The 14,825-nt window shown below is 38.4% G+C and overlaps 1 protein-coding gene across 16 annotated transcripts in view; it reads left to right on the top strand.

Annotated features, from left to right (window-relative positions):
• The window catches only part of TP63 (tumor protein p63), a 526,038-nt gene that overhangs the window by 343,189 nt on the left and 168,024 nt on the right, over positions 1 to 14,825 (top strand). The window contains exon 2 of one of the 16 annotated variants that reach the window (XM_077991181.1): positions 2,431 to 2,541. The exons of 14 other annotated variants lie outside the window; for them this stretch is intronic. The gene's annotated coding sequence lies outside the window, so the exon portion shown is untranslated. Of the gene's footprint in view, positions 1 to 2,430; positions 2,542 to 11,660; positions 11,670 to 14,825 lie in introns of those variants that run through there. One more of the 16 variants, XM_077991182.1, reaches the window with a different exon arrangement.

The following is a 14,825-nucleotide window of genomic DNA, read 5'->3' as shown; positions in this document are numbered from 1 at the left end:
ATCAAAACCACAATGAGATACCATCTCACACCAGTTAGAATGGTGATCATTAAAAAGTCAGGAAACAACAGGTGCTGGAGAGGATGTGGAGAAATAGGAACACTTTTACACTGTTGGTGGGATTGTAAACTAGTTCAACCATTATGGAAAACGGTATGGCGATTCCTCAAGGATCTAGGGCCCATCCACTTTTTATGATCTTATACCAGCTGGATCCTTATATTGATGTATGTGCCTTGTATGGGCTTGAGAATATGAGGAAGAGATAGGTAGATGGATGGAACTTCCATGATAGGAAGTTGTTAGGTTGGTTTGGTGGATGGACAAAGGAAGAGCAAAAGTATGAAGGAGAAAAGTGGAAGAAGTGTGGAGGCCACTTCAAGAAAAGTAGTAGCTAAATCATAGGCAGGACTTGAGTCAACTTTCTTCTGGAAAGTTTCATTACTGAGTCTGGAGAAGGAAAACACAGAATGATTAAAATTGATGTGCATTTATTGAGCACATACCTTGCACAAACACTGCAATGGGCACCATGGTAGACACTGAGATACAATAATGCATTTCCCTGTCCTCAGTTACCAGGATGGGAAACAGACAGGTAAACAACTAACTACTGCACAAGGTAGAATTCAGTCACAGAGGTCAGTTTGTCACAGAAGTATGGAAGAAGACATTTTTATTGGAGAGGAATGAGAAACTTTTCTGAAATATTCTGAGGTAAGAAGTGAAGACCAGCTAGGTTATTAATAAGTCTTAGTCCGCTAGGACTGCTGTAACAAAATACCGTAAACTGGGTAACTTATAAACCACAGAAATTCTCATGGTCCTGGAGGCTGGAAAGTCTTAGATCAAGGCACCAGCGGATTCCATGTCTGATGAGCACCAGCTTCTTCATAGGTGGCACTTTCTTGTTTTGTCCTCCCATGGTGGAAGGGGCACACAGCAGCTCCTTGGGGCCTCTTTTACAAGAGCACTAATCCCATTCATGAGGAGAGGCAGTAATGATTTAACCACCTCCTCAAAACCCCACCTGTTACTAGCATTACCTTGGGGGTTAGGTTTCAACATATAGATTTGGTGGGGTGAGGCAATTATTCAGATCACAGCAATAAGAAGACAAATATGGAAAGGTGTTTCAGATTGAAAGTAAGCAAAGAGAAAGGTTATAAAATGTGAGGTCTATTTCAGAAATGAAGATAGGGATATGAATTATGTCTTATTATGAGATGAGTTTAAGGTCAGATAATTAGGCATCTTCAAAACCATGCCATTGAGTTTGGGCTTCAATCTTGATAGGCAGCCATGGAAAATATCTGAGCTGTGAAGTGACATGGGGACATCTGTTTTTAGACTCAGGGGTGCTGGGAAATTCCACTATTGCCATATTTTAAACCTCTAAGAAAGAGCTAGGTTTGCCTGGGAATTCTCCCAGACTACCATAGCGTAGAGAGAGAGGTCAAGATTGGAATTCCTGATTATTTGGCTTATAGTCGGATAGATTGAGATGCAAAAACCTCAAAATAGGCTTTATGGCCGCTTCATCTCCATTTGTACCCGTGCCTTTGGGCTTTTATAGCACTCTATTTATTCTGTGTATTTCTGACACTTAACACACTGCCTGGCAAGTAACTGTACTCAGTAAATGTTTATTGAATGAATGAACAAACTACTAACTTGTCTCAACAATGGGGAAGAGCCCAATTATCAGAGCTTGAGTAAACAATCTACACATGAGAATCCGGTTTTGAGCTGACAGAAAACTAGCCTTTGATACCATCCAGTGGTCCTTGAGTTTTTGGATAAATAGTTCATTTTCCTGAGCTGAGTTCTTTTCATTTGAAATGAGTTCATCTTATTCCAGACATTTAGGGAGTAATCTCAAATGTACCTCATCTCCAATGAACTGATACAGTTTTGACTTCAAAAAGTCAAGCTTCACATCTCCCAAATTTATTTGATTTTTGAATTTTGAAAAGATTAGAGACTGAAGCCTGCATAAAATAACAAAAGTATCCAAGAAAGTATTATATGTACCACAGTTCAATTAAATTACAAGTGCAAGTCTAATCCAATTGTTAAACTTCTTATATTAGGTGTATATTTTGTGAATAACTTTATACTCCTTTTCATAATTATAATTGATGCTTTTATAACTTTTATAATTGAATATTATTTCAATAAATAAATCCTTACGAATATAATAAAATGAGTAGCAAATCCATTTCTAAGTCTGAGAGGCTTTGCAAATCACTAATTAGAAAATATATGATCAAGTGAAAAATTTGTTTGTCCAGTATGGAAAGAGTGATTAGAACCTGGTCCTCATTCTCTCCAAAGTATGTTTTTAATAGTTTCTGTTTATCCTTAATACATCTGAAACCTAAACAAAGTTGGGTTTCCAACTCTCCATTTTGTATGTGGTATTCACAGATACTCCGTGCCATATGATTATCTGTAGATGAATTAAAGACACCACGTAAGTGGAAATGTGTGTGTGAAGAAAAGCATCACAGGACCCTCATAAGGTGGACTTTGGGAAAGGTACTATTAAACTTCTAAGTGTTCTACCTTCAAGTTCTACTATTCTCTGACATGACATTTGGGAAAGTGGTCATGTTCCCAGTGTTCCTGGAGCTCTACTTGTCCTGAAAGCTTACAGAGACATATACAAAGAGATTAGGTTTTAGCAATCATTCCAGAAATGATCCCATCACATAGTGTAGGCTCATTGTCTAAGAATAGAATATAACAGAGAATAATGCAAAAATATCAATATCAAAGGATAAGTACAGAATAAAAATCCTGTTTTGACAGAGGTTTGTTAAAGTGTATGTTTGTACACCAATTATGTGGAAATTTTGAGAAGTTTCTTTTCTGTCCATCCTAGTAATGTTTGAGTGACTTGGTTGTGACTTAGAGGTCTCCTTTTCAAGATTGTATCTCTCAATGATATATACCACAGTTTCTGATAGGTTTTCCTTGGGCGGAGATTATCCTTACATCTTTTCAAAATTCTCTCAAATATGAGAGGCCTGGTTTCTTGGGAGGGAGTACTGAAGAAGGGCATACATAAATGACAAAGAGTTAATTCAGCTTGCTTCTCAGAGTTAGTCATTGTACATACACACATACAGACATACACGTACATATTCATATAAAAGGCATCTCTTTTTTTAAAGTTCTGTCTAAAAGCCAAAATAGAACAAAAATCCAAAAACTCAACAATTCTCCTACCCAACCAGAGAAGCACTGAGAGAGAAACAGTGCTGCACGTTCAGCAAACTATTTTACTTTCTTCTTGGACGTAGTTAGCTGTATTTTTCCAGCCTCCCTTAAAATTAGGCATGGGCATGTGACTTGGTCCTAACTAGTGCAATACAGGCAGGGGAGCTTCATGCTACTTCCAGATGTGGCCCTAAAATTACCATCTGACCTTTCACTCGCCCTCGTTTCTTCCCTTTCCCCTCCCTTCTCCTCTCCTCTCTTTGTCATAGGCTGAGTAGAGGGGACCCAGAGGAAGTCTTTGAGGCCCTACAGGACAGCTAAGCCACTAGATGGAAGGATGCTAGACCTCTTAGTCACCCCAAGTAGGAAAGCCACACAAGAGAGCTGCCGGAAGGGAAATGTCCGTGTAAGATTTTGTGTGAGAAGTCTGATTATAGCATTTGTTTTGAAATTATGGCATTTGTTTTTTCCTGTGGTTATCTTCTAATCTAAAATAAGAAGCATTGAGGGTATGTTCTGATCACTCAGGAGAAGATAAAGTATAACGTCCCGATTTGATCTCTCTAAGAATGTGCTACCTTTGCTATTCTAGGGAATATTCCTTGATAAACATTAAAACCTATTAGGTATATACATTTCAGCAAAAGATGATTGTAATTACAAACTGACATTGATGGTAAATTACTTTATACCCTTAATAAGGTCACGGGTTGTGAGTCTGAAACCGTCTCCGGGGTGGTTTGGGGTATAGCCACCATGGTATGTAAATCTGATGCTAAAAATTGGAGCAGCTAGTCATGTGAAGAATTTGGATACTGTACATAAACCACAATGAATCTTATTGTGGAATAGTAAAGATTTATCACTGTATAAATTTCTGTGCCCTGATTTGCTTTGTTTGTTTTTCTTTTGTTAGAAAATCAAGAGACCATGAAATTGTTTGAGAAATAATTCTAAGTCTACGTGAGCACTGAGGCTTCAGGAACTGAACCATGCTCCTCTGTGTACATCCCTTGGCTCATTATTCTCAGAGGGATGTGGATTTCACTTTCGACCACTTTAGCTTAGAATAGTGATAACCATTACCTACCATTTATTCAGTACTCACTACGCACTGTACTAAAAACTTTATATACATCTCATTTACGCATACAGTGATATGACATATTAAATATTTTTATTCCTGTTCCCCATATGAGGAAACTGAGGCTTAGAAAGTTTAAGCAACTTGTTTCAAGTCAAACATCTGTAATGTAGCAAAACCACATTTCCAAAATTCATGTTCCTAATCAGTGCTTAATGCATCTGTTACTGACCTTTGTATTCTTTATCTATAATTGTATTAGATACCTCCCTTTTAAATATAATGCCCAATTTTATAAAATATATTTTATTTACTCTTTTCTTGAGTGAGATCAAACCCCAGGGAATGGCATATTTCTTCAGGGCCATTTTATTTTAATGATTTTACATCATAAAATTGGTTTAGATTCTTAGTCACTGGACTTTGGGTACATTGTGGAAAGAATGTCATAATTTGTGTGTTTAATTTCATTTTTTGAAAACCCTGGAAATGCCACTTCCATGATCCCTTCCCTTTTAAAGAGAGAGAATTTGCCAATCTTCTTTCTCACTCTTAGAAAAGGAACTTTTCAGTTTTCACATCAGTAAAAACACTGGAGATGCAAGAAATCCATAGTTCTTACTCTGAAAGGATTGCAAAATTTTGTGATAGTCTGAATTTTACAGCCCAACATTTTTAAAGGAACCAAAATAAACTAACAGTTCTCTCAATTGCATTCTTTTTCCCCTTTGGCACTAGTCTATCTTATCTGAATTTTTTTCAGTTCGTCTACTTCATGATAAGCACTTTTCTTCTCTGCAGAAGAGCTATCAGAATCTCTTAGTATCTTTTTTTTTTGTTTTTTTTTTTTTTTAGACGGAGTCTTGCTCTGTCTCACGCAGGCTGGAGTGCAGTGGTGCAATCTCGGCTCATTGCAGCCTCCACCTCCTGGGTTCAAGAGATTCTCCTGTCTTAGCCTCCCAAGTACCTGGGACTACAGGCGAGTGCCACCACACCCAGCTAATTTTGTATTTTCGGTAGAGATGGGGTTTCACCATGTTGACCAGGCTGGTCTAGAACTCCTAACCTCAGATGATCCACCCGCCTTGGCCTCCCACAGTGCTGGGATTACAGGAGTGAGTCACTGCACCCAGCCTCTTAGTATCTTTAGATCTAATTCACACTATCAATTGCAACAACTGAAACATCAACATACACGTGTACAAACTAAACAAATATGTACACACACACACACACTCACACAGAGTGTTTGCTGTCCTAAGGCTATTCCCATGTTTCAACATCTCTGAAATTAAAGTTATTACCACTATTTAATAACCTTTCCAACATGCAAACACATACTTCATCTGGATCAATCACAGATAATTTCATAATAAATAATGTACTAAATATAATCTTTCACACTGATCAAGTGTGAAATTATATTTCACACTTGATCTTTCACACTGATCAATTGAGAGAGTGTGTCATATAACTTTTGACAAACACAATAACTTTGAATAATAAAGTTTGCTTAATAGCTAAGATGTGGGAAGCTGACTGCTTTCAGAAGCATCTGGATGGAATGAGAAGTGAGAACAGCTATACTGTTTTCATATAGTTATACTGAATTTGAATTTCTTTAAACTCAATACACTAAAAATATGACCTCAGGAGTCTGTAGGTCACAGATAAAATCTGAAATTAGGATAGTAGACATCCTGATTAAATGAAGTTGGTCTCATTAACCAAAAGTAATCATGCTTGTTCAGTCCCTAAGCTGCTTAATGCTTCTGTAAAATCTGGGTGTTAGGCTTGAGGATATCTTTTCTGCACTGCATAAGCCCTTTCCTTTAAAACAGTTTTCTTTGTGTTCTTTTTTTCTTTTAGCTTGAAATTGGACCCAGCCTCCAAAAGTCAGTCTTTACCCTGAGCTTAGATAGGGAAGACACAGAGTTAGTAGTAACAGGGAATATATTAAACGCAAGGGATAGAATTAAATAATGTGTTAATGTGGAAAAATGAGAAAGCTTGCTATATAATCTACTATTTCTGTCAGACTCCAAGAATCTAAAATGGAAAATTATTCAAGAAAGGTAACAACATAAGAGAATGCGCTGATGGAGAAAATTCTATATTGGAAAAACAGAAACTAATGCCAATCTTTAAAGAGGGTAAACTACAAGGATATATTACAAGCATCTACAAGGGATGGATTTTGATTACCAAGTGTCTGGAGAAAACTCCTAGGGACAACTTTGCAGTGACCAGAAACCCATGATTGAATAAGGGGACACATGTTCCTGGGATAGGAGTGATCTTGTGTTTATTTTGGAATGAATTATTTAAAGGGAAAAATTAACCTGACGTATTAGTTTGTTTTCACAATGCTATAAAGGACTACCTGAGACTGGGTAATTTATAAACAAAAGAGGTTTAATTGACTCAGAGTTTCACATGACCGGGAAGGCCTCAGGAAACTTACAATCATGACAGAAGGCAAAGGGGAAGCAAGGCGTGTTTTGCATGGTGGCAAGAGAGGGGAACTACCAAACACTTTTAAACCATCAGATCTTGTGAGAAGTCACTCATTATCATGAGAATGGCATGGGGGAAACCGTCACGGTGATCCAATCGCCTCCCACCAGGTCCCTCCCCTGACATGTGGGGATGAGATTTGGGTGGGGGCAGAGAGCCAAACCATATCACCTAAGAATACTGCATAAATAACATTTAGCAGGCTAAGTGTAAAGACCTTTATCACATCACTTAAAAATTCAATGTTTACTAAAGAAGATAGTCATAGTGTTAAAGAAACATGTAAACATATAATATTGTTAAGTTAGCAAACTAACGTAAGTGATTCAGTTTTCCCTGGGGGCAGAGAACCTATACCTGTAAGATGGGATTGTCATTTTAGGGGAAGGTGGAAAAAGATGGAAATCACTTTTGAGGTTTACTTTGAATCATTTATCTAAAACAAACAAACAAACAAGCAAAAAAAAGGTAGCAGATACTTTTGGAGAGGGGTATATTTAACAGAAATAAGAATATAAAGAATATAAGAAGATATAAAGAATATTTCAGAATATGAATGTCTCTAGCTCTATGTGAGGAGCTCCGACATCTCTCAGACATAACTGAATGAAAAAGCACAGATTTCTCAGTTGCCATAATTGAAGTGTAGGGTAAGAGGAAAATAGCAGCAAGAACAAAACTCATAGATGCAGACAAGGACAAAAGTCATAGATGCATGAAGGAAAAACCCGCCCACAGAAAAACGCTGTTCTCAGTTGGTTTGGTGGAAGTGAGAGAACTTGTTCTTTGGGAAGTCAGGCAGCTCCTAGCAATCACAACTTTCTTTTGCACGTACTCATAGATCATTTATTTTCAAACGAATCTACAGCCTTTTTTGAAAACACTCAAACTTGTCCTCAGTTATAAGCTTCCTAATCTGTGCTTGCAGAGTCCATGATGCCAGCTGGTTCTCCCTTGATTATGTGCCCATATTCACTCTTTCATACGTACTCTTTTCGCATCCGATTTACCAGAGATCTGTTTATTCCTCCAGATTTCTTTTGTTCTACCTGACCAATCAACACATCTAGTCCCTCCATTTTATGGCATGATTGTGCCATAAAATGTTATCTTTGACTCTATACCAGCAAAGTTTTTCTGTAAAAAAATCAGATTGAATGTTTTCAACTTTGCAGGCCATGCGGTCTCTGTCACAGTTACTCAACTCTGCCGTCGCAGGTTGAGGGCAGTCATAGACTATACCTAAACAAATGAGCGTGGCTTACAAACGCTGCAAAAACAGATGAGAGTAATTTTGTGTGTAGCAGTCTGTAGATCCTTGTTTCAGAGAGTCTTTCTTGAGCCAGATTTTCTTCATGAGCCCTTTTCTTTGGAATTATGCTCCTCTTTTTCTCCATGAACTTTAAAAAACAAATTTCTTTCTTGAAACGTAGATGAAGCTTGGGTTTGTCCTCTAAGCAGTACTGCATTTGAGAAGCACTGAACAATCACATAAAACTTAAAAGGATTCTTATTCATTTAATCTCATTTATTCTGTTTCTAAAAGGATATTAAAGAAGATCCAGTTCATAATCTTCAGTAGCACTTTCCATTGTTTTCTCTCCTGCCTTCACAAGTTACAATCTATTCATTTTTCCTCTGCCAAACCCTGTCTCAAATTCTTGCCCCCAGCAAGCTCAGCCCACAAGGTTTTCATTTTTTCCACGCCACCTCTATCTCAGAGCTCTTTGTTTTGTAGATAGACTAAAATATCATTGCTAAATTTGTTCATCTCTCTTCTCCCTCCATCATTCTCAGATACAAAAGTCAAAGAACCAGGCCGAGGAGGAAGAATCATTGAAGGGAAGACCAAGCTTGTGAATACTCCTGATTTTACATATTTATCTTGTTAAATATTATTTTTATTATCATTATTGGCTTAAGTATATTTCATTTACTTGTGAAAAAACTTCTTATACATTGTACATAGAATGCTCTCATTAGACATGGCCTTAGAGGTCATCCTGTCTCCAATACCTTTAGATAATGCATCTCTTACATTAAAGAAGACTGAATCCCAGCATTTTGGGAGGTTGAGGTGGGCAGATCACCTGAGGTCAGGAGTTTGAGACCAGCCTGACGAACATGGAGCAATCTGGTCTCTACTAAAAATACAAAATTAGCCGGTGTGATGGCACATGCCTGTAATCCCAGCTACTCAGAAGGCTGAGGCAGGATAATCACTTGAACCCAGGAGGTGAAGGTTGCAGTGAGCCAAGACTATGCCATTGCACTCTAGCCTGGGCAACAAGAGTGAAACTCCGTCTCAAAAAAAAAAAAAAAAAAAAAGACGGGAGGCTAGCAGGGAGCAGATAGGGAGATAGGGAGAGACTCTGCTACATATTCATTATCCAGCATCTCCTAACAGACTCAGCCATCTCACACTAAGAGAAAGCAAACAAAGAGAAGGCTCCCAGCAGCCACACTGCAATCACACTGGAATTACCTTCTGTGCATCACTGGACAGCTGGAGGCATGAGGCCACAGGGCCTGTTCGTAAACAAGTCTCTCCCAACCATGTCCATAAAGGCATTTGCCTGTAGGAGGTGATTGCCTTCCGATGAAGCGGCTATGAGAGGACACTGACGGGGAAGATCTTTGCAGAGATTTAGAGACCTGATCTGCAATTTGGGCAGAGAGTTTTTGGTGCAGTAGGAAGTTTGAAGAAGTCTTTGTAGCAGTAGTTATTGGTTTACAGTGGACCATCTTTACCAGGAGTCGTAAATAGATTTTCTCAGATGAATTGCCTGTCGTCAGCTGAATGTTGAAAGAGCTAGGGCTACTTGTGTAACAGAGGAACAATAGGTTGTGGGCCTTAAAATAATAGAATAATAAAGTAGGAAGGATGCTTAGTGATTTTCTAGTGTTTTCTAGCAATACAATAACCTTCTATTCCACATGGGGAAAATGAAAACTAGAGAGAAAAAGGGATTCCCCCGTAGTTACCTGGCTAGTTAGAGCAGACAGTGAAAAATATATGGATCTTTCTATCAAGTGCTTTTTTTTTTTTTTCTGCATTGCCAGTTGTGATTGGAAATATTAACTGGGTGACAAGACACAACAAGAAGCCTTGGGTTGCTCTGCTAAGGTGGGTGGCAGGAAGGTATAATGATCCATCTTGCTTTGGAGGTTCAGCTAGAACTTTGTTTCATAAAGGGACCTCTTCAAACCACCTGGGAGGCTCTTGCTTGTTTCACATGCCCAGACTCACCTCCCTGGGCGTGAGGAGGATCCAGCTGCCCAGGTGATTTTGATTTGCTTATCCTCTCCACTTGAGACTCCTTAAGTCTAGACAGCAATGGTCCTGAACCTCAACAAGCATTACAATGTCTTGTGGAATTTCTAGACTTTTAAGTAATATTCCAGCTCAGATTTAAGTCTGGGAAGTTCTGATTTAATTGGACTGGGGTAGGGCCCGGGCATCTGTATTTTAAGCATCCCAGGTGTTCTAATGTGTAGCCAGCTTTGAGAAATACAGGGCTAAAGGAAACCTGAAGGTTTAAGCCTGGAATTAAACAACAGCAAGAAAGTAGGAAAGGAGGAAGGATGGATTGGAGAGATGTTGCTGAGGATGACTTAGGTCAGAAGAGTGTCATTGCTCAAGAGGAGAGTAGGAAAGGAGAGACAAGAGACTGGTGAGCCTCCCTGGGAGAGTAATGAGGTTCAAACAGGCTCAGGTGGAAGCACTCTGGGAGCCAGATTAAACAAAGACAGCAGGGCTTGGGAAGAATTCTGTGAAGACGCTGTTCTACCCTCTCTAGACTGAAGTACATTTGGTTCCTCAGCAAAAAGGAATGACAGAGGACAAATAACTCAGCAGGAAGTGTTTGGAATCGGCAGGTAAGAAAAAATAATAAGGGAGCAGCCTTAGAAGGATGAGTGCGTCTTTAGTGTCAGCAATCCTTGGGCTGTAGTTCATCAGATAACAAGGTCAAAAGTCTCCTGTAAAATGCACGATAGTATCTTTGGACCAGAGGGCCTTAGAGCTCATGGGAATCAACCCCATCACTTCACAGAGGAGGAACTGGAATCCCAAACAGGGGCAGGGACTTGCCCAAGATCCCAGCCAGTGAACGCATTGGGCCTGTAAGGCAGGGCTCTGAACTCTGTTCACTCCTAGGAAAGTCCACACAGTGTGATAGTTAAGAACTACTCGAAGCACAGAAAGCTCATGTACCTTCCCCAAAGTTATACACCTAGTAAATGTGGGTGTGTATAAAGCACCAACTTTATCATGTTTTGTTGGGAGGATTAAATATTCATAAGGCATTTGGAACAATGCCTAGCATGCAGTATGTGTTATAATTATTACATCACACTATTTTGTTCAAGTATTAAAGTCACATCATAGTGAATAAGACTGATGTCTATTTGAGGAAAGATATTTAGAGAAAATGCAGACTTATTAAGGTGCTCTGTCTTTAATAAAAACTCTAAACAGATTAGAATTTAGGTGAATACTAAAGCCATGTGTTTTCAAGTACAGTTTGTTTAAAGTGCAGATTTGTAAGCCTCAGTCCAGATCATTTGAAACAATCTCTTGGAGGTAGGGACAGGGAACTGGCATTTTCCAAATGTACTCCCAAGTATTTCTGTTGAACTGTGAAGTGTAACACCTACGGCTCCTTACTGGGGAAGTGGAGTAACCTTCTAAGGGAGAGTCGAGACCTTTTTCTCCTTCGGTGATATAGGTACTGTATTCTCCTTCTCACCGCTACAGATACGGAAATTGAAGGTTAGAGAAGTGGCATAGCTCGCCGAAAGTTATTAATCTTGTAAATGGCAGACTAGGGACTCTGAAGCCGTATCCTTAAAAACCCAGAGTTACCATTCTCCCGGTTACCATGTGAGTTTGAGCATTTTTCTTATCTTTTAAATGGGATCATATTGGTATCTAATTCAAGGGATGTTGTGAAAATTAAACAATGTCTGTCAGGCATATTGCAGATACCTTGCTCACGGAAACAATCAAATGATAGCTGCTGATTCTGTTATTGATGTTGGCATTGTTACTTGTCCTTTTCAAATACTTCATTCAACAAACGTTTGTTAAACACCTGCTCTGTGCCATATCCTGTGCTAATGTGTGAACCCACAAAGGCCAGAAACTACAATGTGGTTATTCTCTCCATGAACCAACCAGCCAGGTAGAAACTGTAAATAAAAATCTGTACCATAGACAAAATGTAATCCTGATCAGAGAGGAACAAAATGTGCCCTAATGATTTAGTAAAACAAAATTTATCTACCAGGTGTCTTTAAGAAATACATTATTCTGGGTGGGTGAGTTTTCTGTAATAGTTGAACATACACTTATTAGATAGCATTTTATGTTTCTTTTTGTATTGGAAGGTAGGTATTTCTGAATATAATACATACTTTTTAAGCCAAAAATAGTGTGCACCCTCAGGATTACCATTGGGAACCTTATTTATCGGGTTGTGTTATCACACCAAAGTCCTCAGGGGTTTTTGCAAGTACTTTTTTGTTCTTGTGCCTGGCTTTCAGATTTTTTTTCTTTTTTTTTTTTTTTTTGGTCTCATTGTTGCAAATATCCACTTCACTCCTCACAGAGGTCATTGCAATATACCAGAAAGAATAAAGACTTAGGAGTTATCCAACCTCTATTTTTATACTAACCCTTTCAGGCTGTGTGAATTAAGCCATTCATCTATTCAACAAATGTTTATGAATGCCCAGTTATTATATCAGGAATTCTGTTATGTGTAGGCATGTGAGATATAAATATATCTTCAAGATTCTACAGTGTCAGAATTTCCCTAATTGTTCATTGCTTTTTTATGGTATGTAATTTATATTATATTTAATTCTTAATAATGATTTATTTTCATAGGTTATTGGGGAACAGGTAGTATTTGGTTACATAAGTAAGGTTTTTAGAGGTGATTTGTGAGATTCTGGTGCACCCATCTCCCAAGCAGTATACACTGAACCCAATTTGTAGTCTTTTATCCCTCACCCTCTTTCCACCATTTCCCTGGGTCCCCAAAGTCCATTGTGTCATTCTTATGCCTTTGTATCCTCATAGCTTAGCTCCCATTTATGAGTGAGAACATACAATATTTGTTTTTCCATTCCTGGGTTACTTCACTTAGAATAATATTCTCTGATAATTTCTTTGCATCTCTACAGTGGAGCTGGGGCAGTAACTAATGGAGACATTTTGCAAGAGTAGAAGATAAATACAATTAAATACACCTGGAATTCAAATCCACTCCATCTCCTCTATTCACATTCTGTATTCACAAGCTTATGGTTATGGAACACCTTCGTGCTAAGCACTGTTCCAGGCCCTGGCGATGCATCCGTGAGCAGGGCAATCAGGTCATGTGAAGCTTACATTCTTCAGGCAGTGGGGTGGACCGGGGTGCAGGAGAGACTGACAATCAGCATGTAAATATATGACACAGTCTCAGATAATTGATACAAAAACATATGGGGTAAGGATAAACCAGGGACGGATTTCTTTTTCTCCCCTACTTCTCACCATAATTTGCACAAATGTGTTGCTTAATAAATAAATCCTTACGATTTGTATCAGACTTTAGTACTAGATACTACTTTTTCAAGATGTTACCTCATTCTGAAAAAAGTCTAAAGGTTGTGATTTGTATTATATAAACCATATTTCCTGTCTTTAGTCAATTTTGTATATTTAATTTACTAAAAATGAAATTTACCAGGACAAATAATTAAAACAGACATAATGTTAATAATTATTACATTGAATGTTAAGGAATTAGGTAAACATGGTAATATGAAGTGTATAAACAAGACAGACCCTGTAAAGTCCACTTTGAAATAGGGTTAAAGCATAGTGAACAGAAAATATAAAAAATAAAACGTAGGACTTATGGGGACTAGGAATATAAATATGTAAAAATTAATAAAAGGAAATTGTTCCTGAATGGCAAGGTGACTAATTTTAAAGTTTAAAACTTCTCTTTTTATGCCACCAAAACTTAATAATACGTATCCCGTTGTGATAAAGTAAAGTACATTTTAAAGACTCTGATTTAAGCTATTTTAGTACCAAGAGTTGGAAGAAATAAAGTCAGGACAGGTGAACATATATATTTCCCTCACTTTGAAGGGAACCACATGAGGGAATTTAGCAATATGGGGGCAGATGGTGGGGGAGGACATCCTGCTTTGGAAAGTGAATGTGTGAGTTCTCAGCTGTCTGCCATGGTTCTTTGTTACCGCTGATTCTTCAGCACAACACATATATAGCCAATACAAATGTAAAATTATTTTGCCGGCTGGGTGTGGTGGCTCACGCCTCTAATCCCAGCACTTTGGGAGGCCAAGGTGGGCAGATCATGAGGTCATGAGGTCAGGAATTTGAGATCAGCCTGACCAACATGGTGAAACCCCGTTAAATTTTGTAAAAATACAAAAATTAACCAGGTGTGGTGGCGTGCACCTGTAATCCCAGCTACTTGGGAGGCTGGGGCAGGAGAATTGCTTGAACCCAGGTGCTGGAGGTTGCAGTGAGCCGAGATCATGCCCTTGCACTCCAGCCTGTATGACAGAGTGAGAGTTCATCTCGGGTTGAAGGGAGGGGGTATTTTGTCATCATTGTTAGTGAGTCTTTAGAATGAAACACGTACAGATTAGGCAAATTTATATTTAAGAAAAATCCATAAACATGTATCTTGTTCCTCCATATAAACGTCACTCAGTCTTACTCTCTGGGTGGGCCAGTCGTCTTATCACTGAGTAGCAGTAGTCCAAAGAATGAGGCTCAAGACCTTGGTCTGCCACCTATTGATGGAATATGTGATCTTGACAAGTATTTTAATGTTATTCAGCTGTAACATGTTGATAATATTCATTCTATGACTTCGAACCATATAAACTTGGTAGCATTCCACCATTAACCTACAAAACAGTAAGTTCCTAAAGTTCAGTGTAATACATAATTCATAATATGACT

Source organism: Macaca mulatta, chromosome 2 (genome assembly GCF_049350105.2).
Source record: "Macaca mulatta isolate MMU2019108-1 chromosome 2, T2T-MMU8v2.0, whole genome shotgun sequence".
Classification (NCBI taxonomy): Eukaryota; Metazoa; Chordata; class Mammalia; order Primates; family Cercopithecidae; genus Macaca; species Macaca mulatta.
Note: the sequence above shows the minus strand (reverse complement) of the source record. Positions and strands in the feature narration are given on the sequence as shown.